We start from the raw sequence: 23,070 nt of genomic DNA on the forward strand, positions 1-23,070 counted from the left end.
AGCCTGGGAAGGAGATTCTGGAAGTAAGTTAACTGATAACAGAAAGTAGGCTTATGACCATGGTACCCAGATGTTGGGGTTTCAGGAGAAGCAACATTTAAAAAAAATATATTTTATCTTCCTTCTTTTCCTTTCTTTCTTTTTTTTTTTTTTTTTTTGCTTCCAAATAAGGACATTCCACTTTTTAAAGTCTTTCTAATAGTATCACCATTTTTTTCCCTAAAATATTTTAGTACCAAAAAGCAAGGTATATATTTCCAGTAATATTGAATGGTCCTTCCCAAGGAAACACTGTTGGCAAGTTTACAGTGAACCTTTGACCACAGATTATAAAACTTTACTGAGACAGTGTAGGTTCTTTGCTTGAAAAGAGGCCTTTGACAATTAAAAAGAATATGTCTCAAGACTTTCACAAATACCTATGTTTGCTAACTAACATGCCTTGTTTGTTCGAGTATCTGGCTCTCCACTGAAACCCAAGTCCATCCAAGGCCATTCATTCCACAAATATTTGAGTCCCCACTTGTGAGTCAGACGATGTTCTCCATGTGGAAATGCTGCCGTGGTCCCAGCTGCCAGGGCAGCCCAGCCCTCAGAGCACTTCTGCTCCAGGGGAAGAGATGGACAATTAAGCCAACACACGTGCACTTTCAGGTGGTGGCACCTGCAGGAGGAAGAATCCAGCAGGGATGGAGAGAGGGCGTCACGAGCTGAATTGCGTCCTCCCCAGAATTCATACGTTGAAATCCTAACTCCTGCCCACTGGTAGGTAGCTCAGAGCATGCCTGTATTTGAAAAGAGGGTCTTTAAAGAGGTAACTAGGTTAAAACAAGTTTATTAGAGTGGGCCCTAATCCAGGCTGACTTGTGTCCTTATGGAAGTGGAGACCAGAACACAGACACACAGAGAGAAGACCTGTGAAAACCCAAGGAGAAGACAGCTGTCTACAAGCCAAGGAGAGAGCCTTCAGAAGAAACCAGTCTCGCAGACTGCTTGATCTTGGATTTCCAGCTTCTAGAACTACGAGAACAGAAATATCCACTGTTTAAGTCACCCAGTCTGAGTTTTATGTTATCGGTGCCTTAGCAGACTAATACAAAGAGTCTCAAGGATGGTTTAAGAGATGGTCTCTCGCAGGGGCGTTTGTGCACTTGACATTCAGTGCAGGAGCAAAGCATGCATACATTTGGTGTTGCGCCCTGCAGACCAAAGGACCAGCTCAAGTTTCTTTCATACAGAGCCTTAAACCACAGACTGGCAACCTTTTCAGCTATTCCTACAATGTCTTTATCCCTTGATGGCCATTTTTCACAAAGAAGCCAAGTTGAGAGTTGGGTGTTAGCTCATCAGCTAGACAACTCAACCAAAGACATGACTGTTCCCATAGATTTTCATAGTGAAACTTGTGCCCCAGTAAAAATTCTAATGTCTGCAAGCCATCCTCCTTCTGATATGCTCAGAAATTATTGTAGTCTTAAAAGCTCCATCCCACTACATCAGTATCCACTTTTATAACTGAATGGGTCCATTTTGGGTACTCTATTTTATGTGGTTGCAGAATGCTATTATTTATTTAAATGTTGCACAGAAAAGCTATAGTCATTGCCAGTTATAAAGTAACTATTATTTCTAGTCCCATCTAGACTTGGTTTGATTAAAAATGCTGGTGTCTCACTGTTAGGCTGGTCCTTTGATGCCAGGTTATTCTGGTTTCTATTTCAGGTTTTTAATTTATATTAATAACCACACCCTTTAGTGGTCAGACTGCTGTTATGTGTGTTCCTGGCCGTTTGGCATCAGAAGTTGTCAGTCTGCATTGCAGTGCTATTTTGAAACTCATTCAAAGAGGCATTATTCTGCCCTTCTTCCCCACAGGCTGAAGCCCCGCTCTCATCTGGGAACTGCCCAGCGAGAGCTGCAGGCCAAATCTGGCTTGAATTTATCCAAAAAGTGGCCTTAGTGTTCACATTTCAACACTGAATGGGCTATTGAATTCCATCCACTACCACCCCCAACCAACCTCTTGCCTGCTTGGAGGTTGACTGTCTCCCACAAACAAATTTGTAGTTTTTATTATTATTATTAACATGTTGAAATTGATAAGGTGTTTCTCTTATGCATTTAGTGAGACAGCATTAAGGGCTAACCACGAAAGAAGCCATTTGTGGTAGCATTGTGGGGTGGCCAGTCTATTTTTGAGACATAAATATGATCCAGTTTATTCATCCATCAGTTGACCCAATTTTGAGTCCAGGATGAGGTAAACCAAGACGCTTTTGACATTGCTCAAGTGTATCAAGACCTGTTTCTTCTGCAAAGTTTCCTTGGGACACATCGACCCTCATGGACTTGTCCCTTTCAATATGGCCATCAAAATTATAGTTGTGATTAAGTATTTAGTATTTCATACTCTCTGATTTCTTCTTAGGTATGCATTCTGCCTTCTCGAGTTGGCGGAGAGATGTTTGAGGTCAGGGAAACAGGGGATAAGCCCCTTCTGAACCATCCTGGCTTCAACTGAAATAAATGCACAGCCTGAAAAATTGAAAGTTTTGTTTTATTTGGCGGACATTTCTGAGGACTCGAACCCCTTTGAACCCAAGATGACAGCCTCTCAGATCGCTCAGGGACTGCTCCGAAGAGCAGCTAGGATACACTGGAGTTTTACAACAAAAGACCAGGTAGTTGGAACATTTAAAAGATTACTTGTTAACTAAAGAAAACCAGGCATCTCAAGTTAAAGAATTTAGCGCTTTTTTTATATACTGGGAGGAAGCAAACATTTGGGCTCATTGAATTCATTCCTTTGACAAGCCCCTAGCTCTCTGGGGTCAGTAACCTGTCCTTTCTTATTCTGAGTCCCCTCAGAGTGCACCATGGTGAGTGGCTGCAGAGGCCGGGCTGCAGGCTTGTCTTCACTGTGGGGTGGGGGCAGCCGATGATGACTTGATGGCTTCAGCATTCCTTGTTTACTGACATGGTTTGCAGTACTTTTCATTCACACTGGCCTCTAGGAGTTTGCTGCTAAGCAGTAAGGAAGCAACTAGAGATTGTTGGCTGGAAAATGAATGAATCATTTTCTTTGCTGAGAGCTTTTGCAAACATTTGTCACTGTTGGTTTTTCGCCTTGATTTCAGGTTCCACTTGCGTTACGTCCCATGGAGCTTGGTGTATGCGCTTTATTTTTTTAATAGCATATAAAAACCTTGAGGAAAGATTGTAAAACAAGCATTTAGAGCAATACCCTATTCTCGCAGCAACTTTAGGAAATGAGATGGTATTCTTGCCCCCATGAAGACAAGCATATGCTCACTTTTGAATTCCTAAGGCTGACCATAGTGCCTGGAAGATAGAGGATGCTTAAAAAAAATTATTGAATAAATTCATGTGTAAATGATTTTTAGAAGATTTTAAATAGCAATGAGTATTGTTATTTTTTTTATCCCTGCAGAATAACACCACATACTTCTTCCTGGAATGAATCCCCCATTTCTTCATACGTAAAGCAATGTATTTTGTTGCAATGCTAAAAGGTTGACTCTTTCAAAAGGTATACTGGGAAAGAGGCAGAAAACAAGAGAATAGACTAACCTGATATACATGAGAAAAAAATCAAGAATTTTTAGGATTGGATGCCTCATGGGGAGGGCCAAGGTGTGAAGGAGCCCGCAGGGGAAGAAAAATTCAAGCAACAAAGTTGCAGAGAGAGAGCCTGTGGGGAGCGTGGGCTGGGGCCGGGGCAGAGCAGTGTGGGAGAGGAGCCTTTAAGGACAAATACATCTAATATTTTAAGTTGTTTTCTCTGTGATATGGTGAAGTTATTTTTCACACCACCCTGGTCACCCCAAACTCTCAATAAACTCTGTGCATTCCTAAAAGCCTACTGTTAATGCTGCTTGTGAGAAAAGCAAGGAAACGAGATAGAGGTCCAAGGTGTGCAGAAATGAGGCAATGGCCACTGTGGCTGAGATCTGCTGTTGTGCAGACATAGAAAGTAGGATCAAAAGAACCTAATCTCCTGGGAATTCAGAGAAATTTCAAAAGGACCTATTTATGCAAATAATATGCATAATTTTAGGAAAGGGTGTTCAAGTCAGTTTTGCTAAACCTTCAAACCAGAGAGTCACATTAGTTGATAATCAGGCTGCAAATGAATTAATGTTTATTTTATACTGATAATTTATTGCCTAAGAAATGAATATATTTAAAGTATAATTTTTCTAGTTACAACAATCAAGTTCAAGGTAAAAATGTTCTAAAACTTATATTAGCAAAAAGAAGAAATATGAAAAATACTCGTAATCCCTTGCCTTAAATACAACTACCATTTGTAGTTTGTTATTTTTTTTGTTTTTTTTTTACCCCCTGGTCTTTTTGCCCAGCTCCTTAAATTGTGGCTGCCCTGCGTGACTTAAATACACTGAGAATGAGGGTTGCAATTCCCAACCTCATCTTCAAGAAGCCTTGGACATGTCCACTTTTTCTCTTAAAACTTTTCTTTGCCAATTAACCAAGCTTGTTCCCATATAGAGGAGATGCTAGTTTCCTATAAAAACCCATCCTAGACCAGACTGTAGTTTGTCAACACATACATGTGAGAGAGCTTGGCCAAAATCAGCAGGCTGCCTCCCCAGACTATAACCCCAGTCTTATCCAGAAGAACCACCTAGCTGACTTTCAGACTCATGAGAAATACTCAGTGCTTATTGTTTCAAGCCAATGTGTTTTGGAGGAATTTTGTTACATAGCAATAGCTAACTGCTACATCTTATTTTATAGAGAAAATTAACTTCATTAAAAATTAAATTACTTCCTCATGTAGCATGTCATATAAAAACAGAATCAAAACTTTAATCTATGTTTTCTACATCCCAGCATGAGTGATTTCTGTTCTAATACAATTCTTTCTACAATAGTTTTCATCCATTCCTGTTTTTTTTTTTAACTTAAGATACTGTATCTAATTTAAATTTCTCTTTATACTTATTCTTGTAGCTTCAATATAGGATATATTTTTTTCCTATGTATTAAATGTATAAACTACTTCTTTCTCAAATGTTTATGGGTTTTTTGCTTTGTTTTGTTTTGTTTTTTTTGGTAGGCTCAGGTATTTTATTAGATGCTATATGTTCTCTGAATGGTTCTGTTAACTTGAACTCAAAATTAATAAAATAACATTTACTATCTGCTTCTACTCATACACACACCCAGCATGGCTCCTTGACTTCTGCCCCAACCCGTGACCAAAGTCTTGAAGCCATCTCTAACTTATCCATCTCTGTCATAAGCCATCTGTTAACACAGCATGGATTTCTCCTTCCAGGTATCTCATGTGGTCTTTTTTTTTCCACTCAAGTCCATGACCACACCGCTAACACAAGTTGTTTCTACCTGTATATTGATGCTTTCACATTTCACCCCATCATCTTTCTAGTGGGAGAAAGAGGAAAGCTCTCATTTCCAGATTCCTTTTCAGTTCTAGATGTGGATTAGTTCTGTCACTCGGATGCTCTTATGCAGGATTTGGAAGGCAGTAAGGGAAGAGATGACCTTTGTCAGACCCCTGACTTCTTTTTAGCTGCAAATTAGACTGTGGGAACTAGGTTCTAGTCTCCATTCTCCACAAGTTCCTAAGTGTTGAGGGCCAGCTGCAGCTGTGGACTCAGAAATATTTGCTTTGCTGTCAGCTCCCTTCTTTAGTGTTCTGGAAGCTTCCCTAGGTGGCCAGCCGAAGTCCCACCCCTTCAATGCTTCCAGTGATTTTGGAAACACCTAATTTCTCATATTAAATCCCCTTTTCTTTCAAATGTGTAGAGTCATTACTAAGAATTTTTTTTTAAATATAATGAAAAAAAAAAAAACATTCTAGAATACAGGACTTTGTCCCCCAAAATGAAGAATAATGTTTTTATTCAAATGTCACTCCATCATTTATAGTTGTACTTCTCTGAATATAACTATACCAGAGCCAATTAATTATTGGTGGAAAATGAAAACCCTCACCCCTAAAGCATCATCATCTTTAGAAGGGGCCTAGATTCGTGCATTTCAACCAGCACCTCAGGGAAACCTATTCTCCCTGAACCATGACAATCGTTGATTTAAAGTAACTCTGCAAGTGTTAAACTTCAAAGAAAATCTCAACAAATAGAAACTGTGTGTGTTCCATTTATTAACCCACACAATTAAACTAGATATTAATAACAAAGTGTTACATCATAAGAAGCATATCATTGAGAAATTTATGTATCCTCCCCTCCAAATTATTTCAAAGAGGAAAGGAAAATGAAATTACAAGCTTTTTAAACAATAATATACATTGGATGACTATGTACCATCGGACAACGAACATAGCCAAAGATGTATTCAGAAGGAAATTTGCAGGTGCAAACACTTATGTTATTAAATGGGAAAAAATGAAGTCAAAGAAAGAAGTTAGAAAGAGAGCAACAAAATGGGAACCAAAGCAAGTGGAAGAAAAGGAAGAATAAAACTAAGGCAGTATTAATAAATTAGAGAAAGAAATGAAGTGAAACTGAAATATTAGTACAAGAATTGATATTTGAGGGAAAATATACTAAAAACTGTCAAATCTATTCACGAATAAAAGAAAATAAATACAACAAAATAAATACAAAAGTTTTTTAATGAAAAAACAAAATAATATAGAAAACTTTCTGATACTTGAAACTATAAAAAGATTAGAAACTTTTCTGAGGGTGTATAAATCATCAAAATAAATTCTAAAAAGGTTTGTATACGTGTGCATGCAAACAGACAAAAGATAAAGGGAAAATGACAACAGTTCAGTGATTAACCTCTAAGTAAGATGCCTACATGATTGTATAGATGTATTTCTTTCTCATTTTTCCCATAGTATATAAGCTATTTTAGGGCATGTAAAAACATGGAAGACTTCTCAATTTGTTTTTAAAGGCAATACATCCCTGACACCTAAAAACTAACAAAGATGACAACAAAAGGACAATTCTAGATGCATCTCAACAATTAATATTATTAAAAAGATTATTGTATAAAATCCCATTAAATCAAGTACATTTCCCAGGAGAAGAAAAAATAATCAGGAATGATTTAGTCTATTTAGGCTTAACATAAAACAATATACTGATATCCATAACACCAATAGATCAAGGAAGAAAAAGTACATGATTATTGCAATAGATTTTGAGAAGTCACTTGGAAAATTCAACACCATTTTAATGCAAGTTATTTTTATTGTGTTTGGAAGCTTCTTTCCATGTTCAGTTTTCTATGTGAAATGATAGCAAAACTCACGTTTATTTATACAACAGTTGAGGTGTGCTTTTTAAGTTCAAGTAAGAGATTAAAATATCCCCATGTCACTGCTACTAATTGAAATCATTTAAAAAGTTTTCACCAATATCACATTCTTTTTAAAAGGTGGCAAAAAAATTTTTTTAAAGATAACGTGAACTACCAAGAACCTTCAAAAACTCAAATCAAATGTTCTTATACCTAATAAGAGATTTTCATCAACGAAACAAATATGGAGGACATATTAATATTTATAAATATTCCATTTTCCTCTACTTCTGAGTGCCTGGCTTCCTAACTCCCTTAAGGGTAGTCATGGCCATGTGACAAGCTGCTGGCCAATAAAATGTGAGCAGAAGTGACCCATGTATGTTTTAGGCTAAAGCGTTTATTTGCCTATGCTCAGTTCTCCAACTGGCCTTTCCCTGGCTAAGGCAATTGCAATTGTGAAAGCATTTTTGGATATAAAGGTGCCCCAAGGGCAAATCCAATCTGGTCACTGAGTCAACACACGAAAGGTAACTTTCCTGGAGAATTGCCCAGACCTGCAGAGAGCTCTGCATGATGACGAAATAGATGTTTATTGTGTTGAATTAAGATTTGAGGGTGGTTACTGAAAGATAACCTGTCCCAGGTAATGCAATAAATATTAAAAAATGAACAACTATCTTACATAATAGTTTGACAATACAGAGGAAATACAGTTAAACAACACAGTGGGAAAATCTGTCACATCAAAGTGAATGTTAAAATAAATATTTAAGCATGAACAAAAATATTCATGATTCTTTTAAAGAAACATAAAACTTTACTTAAAATATGAGTTTAATAAATGGAAAGTCATACCATATGACAGGAAGGGAAAACAATTTTATAAACCTGTCTACCTTCTCTCAAGTTCACTGGTAAATTTAACAAGTTAAATTAAAATTTCAAAGCAACTATTTTTTTCCTAAACTTAACAAAATCATTATAGAATATATCTGAGAGAATAAAAAGTTGAAAATAACTGAGAAATTTTTAAAAGTAATGATCAAGATTTGTGCTATTAAATACTTGGAGAAAATATTTGCTGGGCTTATGTATAATAAAGAACATGTAACCAAAATTTATATTAGGAAAAAACCTCTCACGACTTAATAATGAAAAGGCAACCCAATTTAAAAATGCACAATGATTTGAACAAAGACATCACAAAAGCACATGGATAATAAACACATCAAAAGATGCTCAACAGCAGTTGCCATTTGGTAAGTGCAAAATAAAACCACAGTGAGATATCACTACTCACACCCTAGGATGGTTAAAACTTTAAGAGACTGAAAACAGCAAGTGTTTGCAAGGGTGTGGAACAGTCAGAACCAGTGCACAAAATGGTAAAAGCACTTTGGAAAAGAGATGACAGTTTCTTGTAAAGTTACACGTATACTTACCATATGACTCTGCAATTTCATTCCTAGACATTTTTCCAAGAGAAATGGCAACATATGGCACACAAAGATTTGTACAGGAATGTTCATGGTGACTCCAGTCATGACAGCTAAAAATAACAAAGATCCATCAACATGTGAATACCCAGATAAACAGACTCTGCTATAACCATACTGCTCAGCAATGAGAGAATAGACTATTGACCAATGTAACAGCATTATGCTGAGTCAAAGACAACAGACACAAAAGAACACATACGATATAATACCACTTATGGAAACTTCTGGAAAGTACATGAGGGAAATTTAGGGTGAGTGATTGAAATGTTATGTATCTTGATCATTTACATTGATAGCAATGCATTAAATAAGACACTTAAATAAGTGCATTTTTACATATAAATTACACTTATGTAATTTTTTTAAAATGACAGTCTACCGAGATGATCCCAGCTTTCTCGACCCTAACGCTCTATGGTATGTGGTCAATAATTTATGAAAAACTAAGTTTTATAATGTTACCTGCCCCAACTCACAGACATAGATAACAAACTTATGGTTATTGGGGGCCGGGGGGGAGGGGGTGGAAAGGGATAAATTGGGAGCTCAGGATTTGTAGATACGAACTACTACATATAAAAGAGATATACAGCAAGGTCCTACTGTAGAGCACAGGGAACTGTATTCAATACCTTGTAATAGCTTATAGTGAAAAAGAATCTGAAAAGGAATATATATATGTATATGTATAACTGAATCACTATGCTGTGCACCAGAAATCAACACATTGTATATCAACTATTCTTCAATAAAAAGCCCTCCCGCAAAATGCTATCTGTCCCAGAAGGGTTCCCTCTAATGCCTCCGATTTTAGAAGGAACAAAGTCTTGAATCCAACGAACACACCGCCAGCGGTGGAACACTGAGACAAGGAGAGCAGAAACGCTACCATCCCATCACACAGGGAAGCACTCACTCTACCATTCCGGGGAGAGAACAGCTCCTCTTCTTCAGTTGACTCTTGATTCCTAATTAGACAGAAGGCCCTACTGCTGAATTAAAGGGGCAGCAAACCATTCCCGCGTTGCAGTGTTAGCAGAGAAGCACCTGCTTTCTGTGTCCAACTTAGCTGTCTTCAGACTTAACTTGATTCTTAAAAACGTCTAACTGAAATGGAATGTATATGACAGAGAAAGAGCAATCAGAGTCAGACACCAAGAGAGAGAAAGGAGAAAGGAGGAGAGGGAGGGCAGGAGGGAAGATGGGGAGATGGAAGGAAGGAAGGAGGAAAGGAAGGAGGGAAGGAAGGAAGGAAGGAAGGAGGAAGGTAGGTACGTAGGTAGAGAGGGAGGGAGGAAGGAAGAGGGAAAAAAAAAGAAGGACAGACAGGATGGACTAGAGCATCATTTAATAAGTCGGAAAAATAAAAGAAGGCAGATGAAACAGGACAGCCTTTGTCTAAAGCAACTCTGTTTGACGAGCTTAAGGCTACTCTTTGCTGTCACTGTTCATCTGGGAACTTTTTTGATGATGTCATTCAGAAACCAGGGAGGAAAACCAATTCGTCTTTGGAGAGGCAAAGTTGTCAGCTGTTTTCTTTAAAGTCTAGTATTTAAAAAGACAGCATTAGAGTCCAGAAAGTCCAGAAACTGAATCCAGATTATTTTGAAGTTTTCTTAACCCTTTCCCACCAGCATTTTTTTATAACTTCACAAAATTTTCTAGGGCACCACTTATAGGAAGATCTCTTTTAATCAAAATTTAAATAATCTACACATCATTCATTAGCAACAGGCAAGGCCAGTGGTACCTACAAGTCACGCTAGGTCTCTTTACTTGTTCTTTCTGCAGACTGGAGACCAATGGGAGCTCTTCTTCCAGACTTGGGAAATTTTCTACTAACACCACTAGAAAGTCCAAAGAGGCCATAAGGAACAAGTTAAAGGGAGGGGAGAATCGTGGCGAATGCTTTTGATAGACAGGTCAGAATTAAGTTTCTTATAATAGCTAAGTACCACTTCTGACAGCCATGCTAGATTCCTGCGTCCATCACACCTCGGCTCAGGCTGAGCCAACAGCACCATAAAGGAAACCCGTGGCTGTGTCTTGAGGCAATTAGATCAAACACATGGGAGAGGTGAGGGGCTCTGGCTGGGTCTGCAATTGAAACATAGGCCGTAAAGTCCTGGAAATGAAGGTTTCTCGGCTATCAAACCAATGATTGCCACATGCCAAAACATAAACCAGATTGCATCATGAGCAGGTTTTTCATAATTTCCTCAAATTAGGTTTTTATTAATGCCTGTCAACAGCAAATGATAGGCATGTGTTGCATTAGCAGCGGCCATCGGCCATGCCAGCCCTGACATCACAGCTCATCTAAGCCTTACAGTAGCAAGCCAAGGACCTGTTAGGCTCTCTGTGGATAAAACCTCAAAGAGATTGTCAAAAAGAAAAAGTAGTTGAGTTAACATTTCATCATGAATGGTGCATAATTGTTGTTGAATGTGGTTTTAAATAAATTAAATGGATTTTCATCCCCAAATGAAGGTTCTCACTTTTCTCCATTGTTTGCAGACAACTTGATTTAGTGCAGGGCTTCTGGCATCTTTCTGGGCTATTTCAAGGGTTCTGGTCTATTTACGTTCTATGCTCCTTTAGCTTCTCACACATAATCATGAAAGACTAGTTGCCTCCAAAGGGGATTCTGGTGATGTGGCTGATTTCAGAGAGGCAATCGCACGGTGGGCTTCCAGACAGAAGAGCTAGAATGCTACCATTTTTAAATAAGGTATTCGTCTGACAATGAATCAGCCAAGTTGATGATTTCAGCTGTCATGGAAAACAGTGAAATAGAGACAAAGATACTATTTTACCAAAACCAGAAATGCTTTTTTATTAATACCATACATCTAAAGCCCACAGTTAGCATCATTTTCATTAGAGAAAATAGTTACATGCAAAGGATTCGACTCAGTAAAACCTCGACATCTGTGGGGACATGAGTGCTATGAGGTGGCCAAACCTCCAGGAGAAGGAATCCTGCCCACAGGAGTGAGATCAGAAGACCAGATAATGAACGAAGGATTTACCTGGACTTCAGAGTAAAGAAGGTGGATTTAATGCAAGGTACCCAAAGGTAAATCCCTAAACATTCCCTATCGTGGCATGGTGGTAACAGAATTTTTAGCTGATTATTTGAAAGAAGGATGTCTTATCTTGGATTGTTATAATAAAATGTGTTGGATCAAGTAGCTTAAACAACAGACATTTATTTTCATAGTTCTGGAAGCTATGAAGTCCAAGATCAAGGTATCAATCCATTTAGTTCCTGGTGAGAAGTCTCCTCCTGGCTGGCAAGTTGGCTGCCTTCTTGTTGTGTCCTCACATGGCAGGGAGAGGAAACGCTGGTGTCTCTTCCTTTTCTTATAAGGGCACTAACCCTTTCATGGGGCTCCACCCTCATGACTTCATCATAACCTAATTAGTTCCTGCTTCCTCATATCATCACATTGGCGATTAGAGCACCAACATATGAGGGACACATATGTTTTGAGGGACACAAAACACTCAGCCCATACAAGTGACTTAAATGGAAGACAAGATGGAAACAGGAAAAGGCAGCTGGGAAGTAAGTGTAATAATACAGAGTAGCACTGAAAAAAGCATGGATTAGAGTTGTGGTGTAGAATTGGGGTGGGTGGAAGATAAACCTATATGACATTTCAAAAGAATTATGGAATGTAGTGATTATCAACAAGAAATTACAGATCAACATGGGTTACAAATGACTGAAACAAACCTGTGCACTGAGGTAATCATGCAGTTTTCTTGCTGGTTTTATTTTGCTTTTTGTAGCAATGGGAAAGGCAGATAGGTTTGCCTAGTTGAAGATACACCAATGGGAGAGTCCACTCTTGGTGGAATATTTTTAGCCAAGAACATAGGTGAGAGGATGAAGTGTGTGACACACACATTAGGATGCATGCTGACTCAGGAATCCCTTCTACTCCAAGGAAGGTCTCCTCCACCACCAATATGTTTGTGATTTAAGTGATATCATTCCACTGGCCACGGTTGATTGAATCATCATCTCAGGGTTCAGATTTAAGATCCAACAATTCAAGTTAATCTCTCTGAGTGCCTTGAACTGAAGATGGGCAATCCCAAAAGTTAAAAGACACAAAAACAGAGAAAGCTTGTCACCAGAAAAAAAAAAAAATAGGGTACAAGACATAAAAATGGAATACAGTCATATCTAGGTATCCACGGGGAACTGGTTCGAGGACCCCCAAGGATACCAAAATCCATGGATGCTGAAGTCCTTTATATAAAATGGCATAGTAGAGTCAGTCCTAGGTATCAGAGGTATTTCAATCCAAGTTTGGTTGAACCTGTGGATGTAGAACCCGGGGATACTGAGGACCAACTGTAGATCCTCAGATGGTCCTCAGGGGTGAGCAATTACGTGTGCCAGTGAGAGAGAACACTGAGAAAGAGGCCACCTTGGGTCCCGTCCTCTTTCCTAGCCTTGGGTGCATCCCTTTTCCCAAGATCTACCATCCCTCTCCATCCTTTTCCCCTTTCTCTTCCTTTTTCCTTTCTGCTGAGATAGCTTCAGTCCAATCCTATTTAAGACAAGAAGAGACACTTGACTGAGACAAAGTGGTAGATAAGGAGGTGAACATACGAGACTGGATAAACATTTGAGGATAGCAAAGACTGGAGAAAATGAGATAAGCCAAGAAGCAAGAGATCCAGCAAAAGTTGTGTTTTTGGAAAGTGGCCATTATAGTAAAGAGGCGAGGGCAGATTCCAAAGGGAAAATTTTATAACGATAGTAAACTTGAGCGTTATCAAATATTTCTTTTTTCCTTTTGGTGCTGATAGAACACTTGGATAGAACTTGAAGGATGGATTTATTCCCCAAGTAGTGCAGAATTCCAAATGTTGATGTAAATCCTCCTTCTCTATCAGAACGAAATTCTCAAAAGGCTTTGTTGGCTTAGCAGCCAGATTCCATCTCTTTCTCATCCAATGTCTTTCTGTCCCGTTATTGTTCAGGGAATAATTTCTGGTGGGTCTTTACATCCTTCAGTTCCCCATCATCTTCCACATTGTGGTCATGGCCACAACTTTATGAGCAACTCTTCAGGTAGATAAAGGTAGTCACTGGAAATCAATCAGTCAGACTCTTCAAAACGTTTGGCAGGAAAGTATCAAATGATTGACTAAAAAAGTGATTTATTCACTCTCATCCCTGTTTTTCATTAATACAGAAAATCATGAATTGACTGTAACAAGCATGACAACACCATTTAAAATATACAGAAAACTACATTGGCATGCATTAAGAAGTAACTACAATTCAATGGCAAATTTAATTTTTCCACACTGAATAAAGTTGGCATATTTTCAACTGCCTGCTATTCATGTAAGCACATTCTTACCTCACTGGAAAGCAGGAATTAAAAAAAAAGCAAAACTCCCTGAAGGCAAGATTGGACCCTCTTAATAGATCCGGTGTATCGATCATTTGAGTGATACTGACAGCTAAATTGAAAAGGAAATATTTACATTCCTCACCTTCACCAAACTATCACCACTCTGTATCATCCCACAAAGTTTCCAATATTTTAAATTGCTAACATTTCCAAAAGGCAGCTGTCTCTAAGGTAGATTGCAAGCCCTGTAAACAAAAGTAATCAAGTATCAACCAAATTAATTCCTTCCTATTTTTAAAAGCTTTTGCAGGGAACCCTGCAAATTTCACAATGCTAAGTAAGTATGTATAATGATGGTTAGCTTTGTGCGCATGCCCACAACGCTTTTAATTGATGAAAGTAATCCAATTTGCTAACAAGTAAGTAAACTTGGGAAGAAGGAAGGAGAGAGGGGTACTAAGTTTTTAAGTGCCTGGAAGAAAATAGTTTCTTGTTAAATAGAGTTTCTTTTTAAATGAACAAAGCACATATGGCATTTGGATGGAATAACAAGTTAGAATTGAAATATAGGTAATTTAGAATGTTTGGGGGTTTGGGGGAATAAGTGAGTTTACAGAATGCAGGACTCCTTTTCCCTATACATTAGAAAGTAAAAAGTTGAAGAGTCTTTGAGTGCTGAAATAATCACCTTAGCTTTGTGTGGTGGTAGGAAAGTAAGTTTCCAGGAATCCTCAAAACTTTCGAAATTCCTTTGTGGGTTTTTTGTTTGTTTGGTTTTTTTTTGTTTGTTTGTTCATTTTTTTTCCAAAGGAAAGTTCAAGAGTGAGATCATGATCTCAGCTTCATCACTCTTCTATGGCAGGTCATCTCAGGCTCCAGGCCAGGACAGGAGTGGCCATGAGAAGTTGAATTAAATAACCAAAATGGTGGATTTTTGATCTGTTGTGAAGTATACTCTAGGTAACAAGTAATAGTAAAGAAGCCAAGATTTTGAATGAACTTTCTCTTTCTCTCTCACAGGCACACATTCACAAAAATAGAAGCAAATTTCTTCCTATAGCACCATCATTCTGTCCACTTTTCATAGGGACATGTTTCCTTGTACGGGAGGTTGGGGGAGGGGGTTATATGCGTAGCACCAGAGCCAACTGCCAGAAACTACCTTTCTTAAGAACCCCCTGGAGAACGTAATTCACCTGCATGCTACTACCAAAAAGAAGTTTCATCAGAGAGAATTCAACCCCCAAATTTTCCTCTGGGGAACCCTGTACTGTAACTTGACTCCACTGAGCCCCATGCAGAGCCCAGAATATCTTTGGATGGAGTGCAGCTGGGGCCTAGGACAACAGTCACAGTGATCTACAAAAAAATTCATTTATTAAGTGAATTTTAAATACAAGGCCTTTGGTCTGGAATAATATATGGGAGTTTCTTGACAAAATACAGTATATGGATGAACATCTCATCACAACAACAAGCCTTGGAGCAAGTTAAATTTTAAAAGTTCAGCTCTTCCTTCTGTCTGGCTCCAAGCCAGAAATGGTGCCTTCTTTACTTCCAAAGCTCATTTCCACCTTGAAAGGGGGTGACATTGCCCTAATTGTTGACAGGAAATTGAGGCTGAGATAAATTAATGAAACTAAAGTCACTCAGACAGCAAAGAGCCAAACTGGGATTGGGGCCCCATGTATGAGAAAAGCTGATGGGTATTTCCACTGCTTCATGCCACTTTCCAAACAAAGACCTCGGGTGCATCCATCTCAGACAATCACAGAATTTTAGAGGTGATGGAGATTGTAGGGATTATCCCATCACCCTCTTTGATGAGTCAAATTCCTCTCAAACTCTTATGTCCTGAACATAATTCTCTCCCACAAATCTGGTCTTTTCCCAGTGTTCCCGGTCTACGAATGCCATCACCATCCACTAGGTCATTCCATCCAGAAACCAAGGGTCCATTCTTGAGGACATGTTCTCCTTCCATTTTAAATCTAACTCATCACCAAGTGCTGTCAATCGTGTCTCTGAAATATCTCTTCATTCTGTCCACCCAGAGCAGGCAACCATCATCTCTTGACTGGTCTACTGCAATAGCTTGGCCTGGTTCCTCTCTTGGTCTTCTGCTCCAAGTTCTCCACCAACCTTTTTCCATCTCAGATCTGACCATGCCGCATCCTCGTACCATGTACCTCACTTCTGTGACCTTATCTCACTTGCTCCCTTGATCCTTGGCTGTCCATCTTCCAATCCCATGCCCTTGCCTTGCTTCCTCCCTTGCACATTCTGTTTGCTCTACATTAATTCGTCATATCTCAGCTCACGACGTCTTTCCTCCCTGAATGGGTCAAATCCCTTCTACTCGCTCAGACTGCTGTCTATTTCTGGCTATTGCAATTTTACTGCATCAGTGTCACTTGACTGATGCCTCTCTCCCCCAGTTGACTCAAAGCCCTGTGAAGGACACGTGCCACTTCTCTTTGCTCACTTTTGCATCCTCAGAAGCTACCAGAGTTCATGCCATATGGCAGGCGATCAATAAATATTAATTGAATAAATCCTCCCTCTCCATTTTATAGATCATAAAATTGGGTCCCTTTGAGGGTGAGTAAATCTCTCAAGGCACACAGCTGGTGAGTGGCAGAACTGGAACTTAAACCCACACGTCCTCCCTCAAGGTTCAGCGTACCTTCCCCTTTGCGCCCCATCCCTTCCCGCCAAAACACACCCTTCTGCTCACCCTTACTCCTCTTCCTGTGCCTCATCCCCAACTGACACATGCCCACACTGGCTATATTTAGAAGGTACAGTGTGGCCAGTTCTTCACAGAGCAAAGATGGCAAAGATTGAAAGACTTGGTCCTCAACGTCACAAGCACAATAAACAGTTCCAGTTTCAAAAATGAATCCTCAGTAACTCCCCAGATCCAGACCTTTCTTCATCTTGGCAGGAGGAGGATTTTACCAACCTGTCACTACCCAATCAATTATTGACTTCAGCAGGGAGGGAGATGATAAGTGTGTCCTTCTAGCACACAATGGAAAGTGAAATTAATCTAATTAGTCTGAAGGAGCACTTCAATGCCGCAGTGATAGGCACTAGATGCTGAGATGAAAGAAGGAAACACAGATGAAAATTGATGGTTATTTTCAGTCTAGTGTTAGGTTGGAGGTAATTTTCTGAGATTTGTTTTATCATTAAAATTCCATGCGCTAATGAGACCCAACTGTTTAACTCCTTAAATACTTCCAGACACACATAAACACACACACGCACACATGCACACTCGCACACACACACAACTTCGTAACAGGTAAATAAAAGGTCACAAAGGTTGCAAACAAATCAGTTTGAGCTCCTGTATTTCTTCTTCAGTTCTGGTGACTCTGCAAGGTGGCTTTTGTTCGGTGTAAAAGATGTCACCAGAATGACCAAGATCTATTTGGGTGACTTGTGGTGAACAGTGGCTTGTGATGCATCCTTGCAGTTACACAAAAACTATTTCTATCAAAAGGCTAACTCTTCAATGAATTATCCAACACTCCAACACCTAGATCTGCCTTATGGCTCTCCCCCTCCATGTATTGAAAATACCATAAGCAGTTGGCCTCTGTTTCTAATTAATATGTCACTTTCAAAAATTTCAGAAGGAACAACGGAGGGATCAGTTAGGAGTCTGGGATTAACAGACACATACTACTATATATAAAATGGATGAACAACAAAGACCTACTATATAGCTCGGGGAACTATATTCAATATCTTGTAATAACCTATAATGGAAAAGAATCTGAAAAGGAATATATATGTATTTATATTTACATATGTATAACTGGATCATTTTGCTGAAACTAACACAACATTGTAAATCAACTATGCTTCAATAAAAACATTAAAAATAAATAAAAAATATTTCAGAAGGAAGCTGCCGGAACATTATTAAGAACTAGTGCCCGGATTTCGAACATCTGAAGTGAAACTCAAGCCTGTTTAATAATAGTTTGTATAATAAAATATTCATCTCATCATATATTTCCCATCATAGAGGATGGATCCTAATGTCATTTTAATATTTTGCCGACTAAAATAAAATTTTAATTAAGGCTAAAGCTCTATTGCCTAAGGAAAGCTAAACTGTTTAAAATTATTAACTGCTTGAATACTTGTTGCTATACTACAAGCCGCCATAAAAGAAAAGAAATTAAGTACTCGAGGGATTAACGCAATTTTGAAAGCTGCACTCCCCCCCCGCCCCCGCCCCCAAGCCCTCCCCCTTTTAGATACGCCCAACTGAGCCCTGACTATGCTGCTCCGCTCAGCCAGACTCCAGCTCTGTGGCTCTTTTAATAACCTGGCTTTTCAAGGCCCTGCTCCTGAGAGCCTTTTCATTCCTGCCGCACTACCTACCAGCAAATTTCCTGCAGTTGTTCAACAGTCCAATGCCTCCCTTTCTTCGCTGCTGAAGCATTTCATTGCAGTTTCATCGACGGGGTGGTGTTCTGTTACAGCGGAATCAATAGCTCAGCGCTTCCCCGCGCACCGATTAGCTTGTCACTCAGGGCCTGGGGGAGGTAGTGTAAATCCCAGAGTACCAGGGGCCGGGGGTTTGCACACGGAGGAATGCCAGCAGCCCCCGTGGTTGGCTACCACCTGTTGCTCCCCCACATGTGCGAAGTGAATTAACTTTTTTTGCTGCAGCACGCCTGAAAGGTCAACTGTAATGGAAGCCTGAAGCTTTTGGAATATTTTAACTCACGACGGAAAAAAAAAAAAAAAAAAAAAAAATCCACCCAGCTCTTCTTGATTTGTTCCTGGTTCTGGGACCAAAAGGGAATTGATTCTTTGAGACGCTAAGTTGGACAAACAGGTTGGCGATGGGGGGTGGGGAGCAGTCAGGAAGGTCACATAGGGAGGGAGGCGGGTTTCTTATTTTATTTTTCAAAGTAAATGGCCTGCCTGCTTCTTGATTACACATTAATGGAAAACAGTTTCCACCGTTAATGCGAGCGTGCAGGGGGTTTCCGTGCAGGGTGTGTGCGCGCGCGCGCGCGAGGGTGGGGGTTTCTTGCTCAAACTCTTAATAAACGTCTTTGATAATTGAGGAGTCACACGCTCCTCCAAAAGTTGGACACACTGGTTAGTGAAAGGTATTTAGAGAGAAACACAAAACAACGATGCTTAATCGTTTGGGCCACACACCGAAGGAGCTAAGAGGGGATTGGGTAATTATTGCCTATATACGACATGATCATAAAGGGATGTTCCATACATATATATATGTTTGTGTGTTTTTAAGAAAGCCTCAGATTCCACCGTAGAAAGCTGCAAAATCAACCACTTCAGGTGTCAATGATGCCTTCCAGTCAACCTCAGGAAATCTTTTTACGGTTATTTATTATCCAAATCCACATCACCCCAGACCACAAAAGGAAATTCTGTGCTTACTATATAAAGGCACCAGGTCTGAGAAAGGTTTGCTTTCAGCACTTGGAGTTTTCTCTCAAAACCTCCATAAACTCACCACAAACCACAATGTAAACCAGCACACTTCAGATATGACTTGTTAACCTAATTCCCCCAAATTAATTCACCCATTTTTAAAAGGGATTTCGGACTAATGATGCAAACAAAAGCTCCAAAGCCATGAGAACACCCATCTGAATGCAAAGGTTGGCAAGGAAAATATATCAACCTTTTGGAAAACACACACACACACACATAAGGCAAACACTGAATCCTACGGTGCCAGATGTAACTTTTTTTTTTTAAAGTTTAATTTAATTTGATTGGAGAAAGAAATATGTCCGTTTCAGAATAGAGAATGTATGTAACACCCCAACTCCATTTCCCTGAAGGGAAGAAAGGGTGTGTGTTCTATTTTAAATTGCTGGAATGCTTGTCTTACTGCTATTCTAATTGTACACTTGTTTAATTCTTACTGACTTTTTAAAATGTGAGTGTTTCGTGTTGATCCCACCTCCCTTGTCATTATGTTTCATGACATGGGCATTTCCTGACAACCAACAGCACACCCACCCCTAGCTGACAGTGTGGGGTATACGGAAACAGATACAACCCAAGAAAGAGCCAGTGCCTGGTCTCTGGACTCCAACCTTCTAAAGTCAGCAACATGCCAAGTCATGTATAGTTTGGGAACAGAAACTCATTCCCAGTGGGTAATGAGCACAGCCACTCTACTAGGCATAACTTTGTGTTGCATCTTTCAAAAGTATGTTACCCTCTTTCTCTTCTCCAAACAATACTTTCTAACTTTGCACACATTTTCAGAAAAAGTTTTCAAACCCAGCTTCAGAGTTGGACAAATTCACAAGTACTGGGGAACTGGACGTTGTTTATCCCTCAAGGGTTCCACTGTTATTAATAGCTGTTTTTCTCCTCAAATCCCACAGCTACCTTTAGGCAATGAATTCAGGAGCTGTTACTCATAACAGCTTAAAATTTATGCAATTAAAAAAAAATTAGAAATTCACAAAGAAGAGTGATTCATTTTTTCCATTGATTCCTTCCCTGAGAATTTTCGCTAACAGCTCCCAGATCCACCCGCATCACGCTCTGGTTCCAAAGTGGGTGAGTTGTATGCCTTAGGAAGACAGATACCAGCATAGACTTGAGCGCTGAAAGCCATGTTAAACCCGGAACAATATTTGAAATTTCTTTATCAACATTCTGTTTAAGTTTCTGTTTTCCAGTGTGAGTATCTAGCTATGTAAATTGCAGCCTGCTTAGTTCTTTAGAGTCACCACCCTTCTGTGTGAGTATAAATTTGTTTTATTTCACAAGTACATGTGAATAGCTGTTCTTGACATCTCACAGGGGCTTGTAGTGAATGCTTCCAGAGGAAGAATCCTCTGAAGTCGTAGCATAAATGGTTATACTTCACTGCAACGTTTCAAGCAATGTTTTAACTACTCCCTGCTGCCTCATGCTTGTTTATCATGCACCTTAGCCAAAGGTTGCTCCAGTCACTGCCTGCGCTCGAGGTGGCCTTCCTGCAGCAGCCCACACCCCAGAATATGCTCGTCTGCGGACAGACAAACGTCTCTTGTGAACGTCCCAAGTGGGACATCAAATAAACTCACAACGAGCCCTGAAAGAGAAGTTCTAATGATGTTGCTCGTGACTAAACTTCTGACGTTGCTTGAAAAGGCGAGAAAAGGATACACCATACGATTGTGTGTGTGGGGGGGTGGTTCCTCCCAAATCCTGACAAATATGGTTAAATTGTCTCTTTTCCTTAGCTCAAAAAATATTACATTTGAAAGGTATGATTATTCTCCATCTTTTGCAGTATTTTAACTTTTCCTGAGTTTGGGGATCATCTCAATTGTTTCTCTGAACTTGGGATCAATAGCCGTTTTTAAGTAGGAGTAGTTACCAGTAGATGCATCTGGAACACACATACACTCACCAATATTTACTCGTTCCCATGACTATATCATTGCATCAGAAATTCAAGAAATGAGGTGATTCGACGTAACCATCCCTTCTGCGTGGGATTAAAATCTCATCCAGCTTTTTAACGACCGCAGGAAACCTGACACACCAGGGACATCCAGAGCGCCAGTGCAAGCAATTCAAGTAATCCTGTAACAGACAAGTGTCTGTGACACAGTGTCTATTACAGTACATTTTTATTTTACTCTATTCTAGTCTCAAAAGGGGTTAATATGAACTGTAGCTACAATACACCTAGATAACGTAACACTTAGAGTCAACAGGCAAAAAGAACAAGTGAAGAAGTCGAGAGGGACATTAGTGCATCTGGGCACCAAGTGGAAGTACAAGCCCATGTGACTGCAAAGTTGTCCCAATTGCCACCCACAAAGGTCTGATGGTGACATCATCTCTCCGTCAAACGGGGATAAAGAAACAATTATTTGAGGAGTTGTAGCAGATACCACCTCAGACTCAGAAAAAAAGTGGACAGAACATGTCTTTCCTCTATAGAAATTGTTATGTAAAAACACACTAATTAGACCTGGTTAAATATAGATTAAATTTATCTAATTATCTGAATGACTTTAAGCTGAATTTATTTTTAATTGCACGTTAGAATTGGCTTGACATTAAGCATTTCAAATGTGAATTTTTCACCTTTCTTTTTATTATGTGCAACATTCTTCTTTTCATTAATAAGTTATCAGGATATTGCTTTATTTGATTTTTGGTTTTTCAGGAACCAGTTATAAATGAACATGAAGTCATAGTTCTACAAGTTCTATTCAGTCAGGTAGACGCTCTTAATTCTGGGAGAATCTTTCCCAAGTCCCTCCAACAGACAACACATCCCAACTTCTTACCTCCACGTGTAAAACAGAACTTGCCTCTCGTTTTATTATTTTGCTTAGTCATCTGGTAGAAAGAAGGCGGAGCAAAAGTGACTGAAAAAGAGGATGGAAAGGATGAAGAGAGGCAAGAAGTTTGTCGAGAGAGTAGAGGACAGTCTATTGACCGTAGTCATTGGTCCTAGCACCTTCAGAATTTCTGTTCAAATATCAAACTTTCCAGGTAGCACCTAAAGAGACTTGCTCTAATATCAGGAGTGAGAAGAAAGGAGCAAAGAAATTGGGGTCAGGTGGACCTGGTTTTGAATTCTATCCTTGCTACTTACGAACCTTGGGTCAGTTACTTAACCTCTCTGAACCTCCGTTTAGCCTCGACTGGAAAAAACAGATACTAATATCAATTTTCAAGGGTGCTATTAGAATTAGGAATAACATACCTAAGCACCTAGTAGTAAGTGGCCCAGCACAGGTTAGGTGCTTGGTAAAAAGTAGGATGATGTTATTGAATTTCCTGCTCAGAAAAAAAATAAATATTAGATCCCCAGAAATGAACTGGAGTATAACAAATTATAAGTTAATCTGCTAACTCACATGCTT

General features: G+C 39.3%; 2 long non-coding RNA genes across 2 annotated transcripts in view; one reads left to right on the forward strand and one right to left on the reverse strand.

Annotated features, from left to right (window-relative positions):
- The window catches only part of LOC116660226, a 53,400-nt gene that overhangs the window by 23,448 nt on the left and 6,882 nt on the right, over positions 1–23,070 (forward strand). The window lies entirely within an intron of this gene.
- On the reverse strand, positions 2,694–19,169 carry LOC116660225. The gene is made up of 3 exons (XR_004315631.1): positions 18,575–19,169; positions 8,730–8,836; positions 2,694–3,205 (listed from the first exon to the last, which is right to left on the reverse strand). It is a non-coding gene; the product is annotated as an uncharacterized LOC116660225 (long non-coding RNA).

Source organism: Camelus ferus, chromosome 27 (genome assembly GCF_009834535.1).
Source record: "Camelus ferus isolate YT-003-E chromosome 27, BCGSAC_Cfer_1.0, whole genome shotgun sequence".
In the NCBI taxonomy this organism is placed as follows: Eukaryota; Metazoa; Chordata; class Mammalia; order Artiodactyla; family Camelidae; genus Camelus; species Camelus ferus.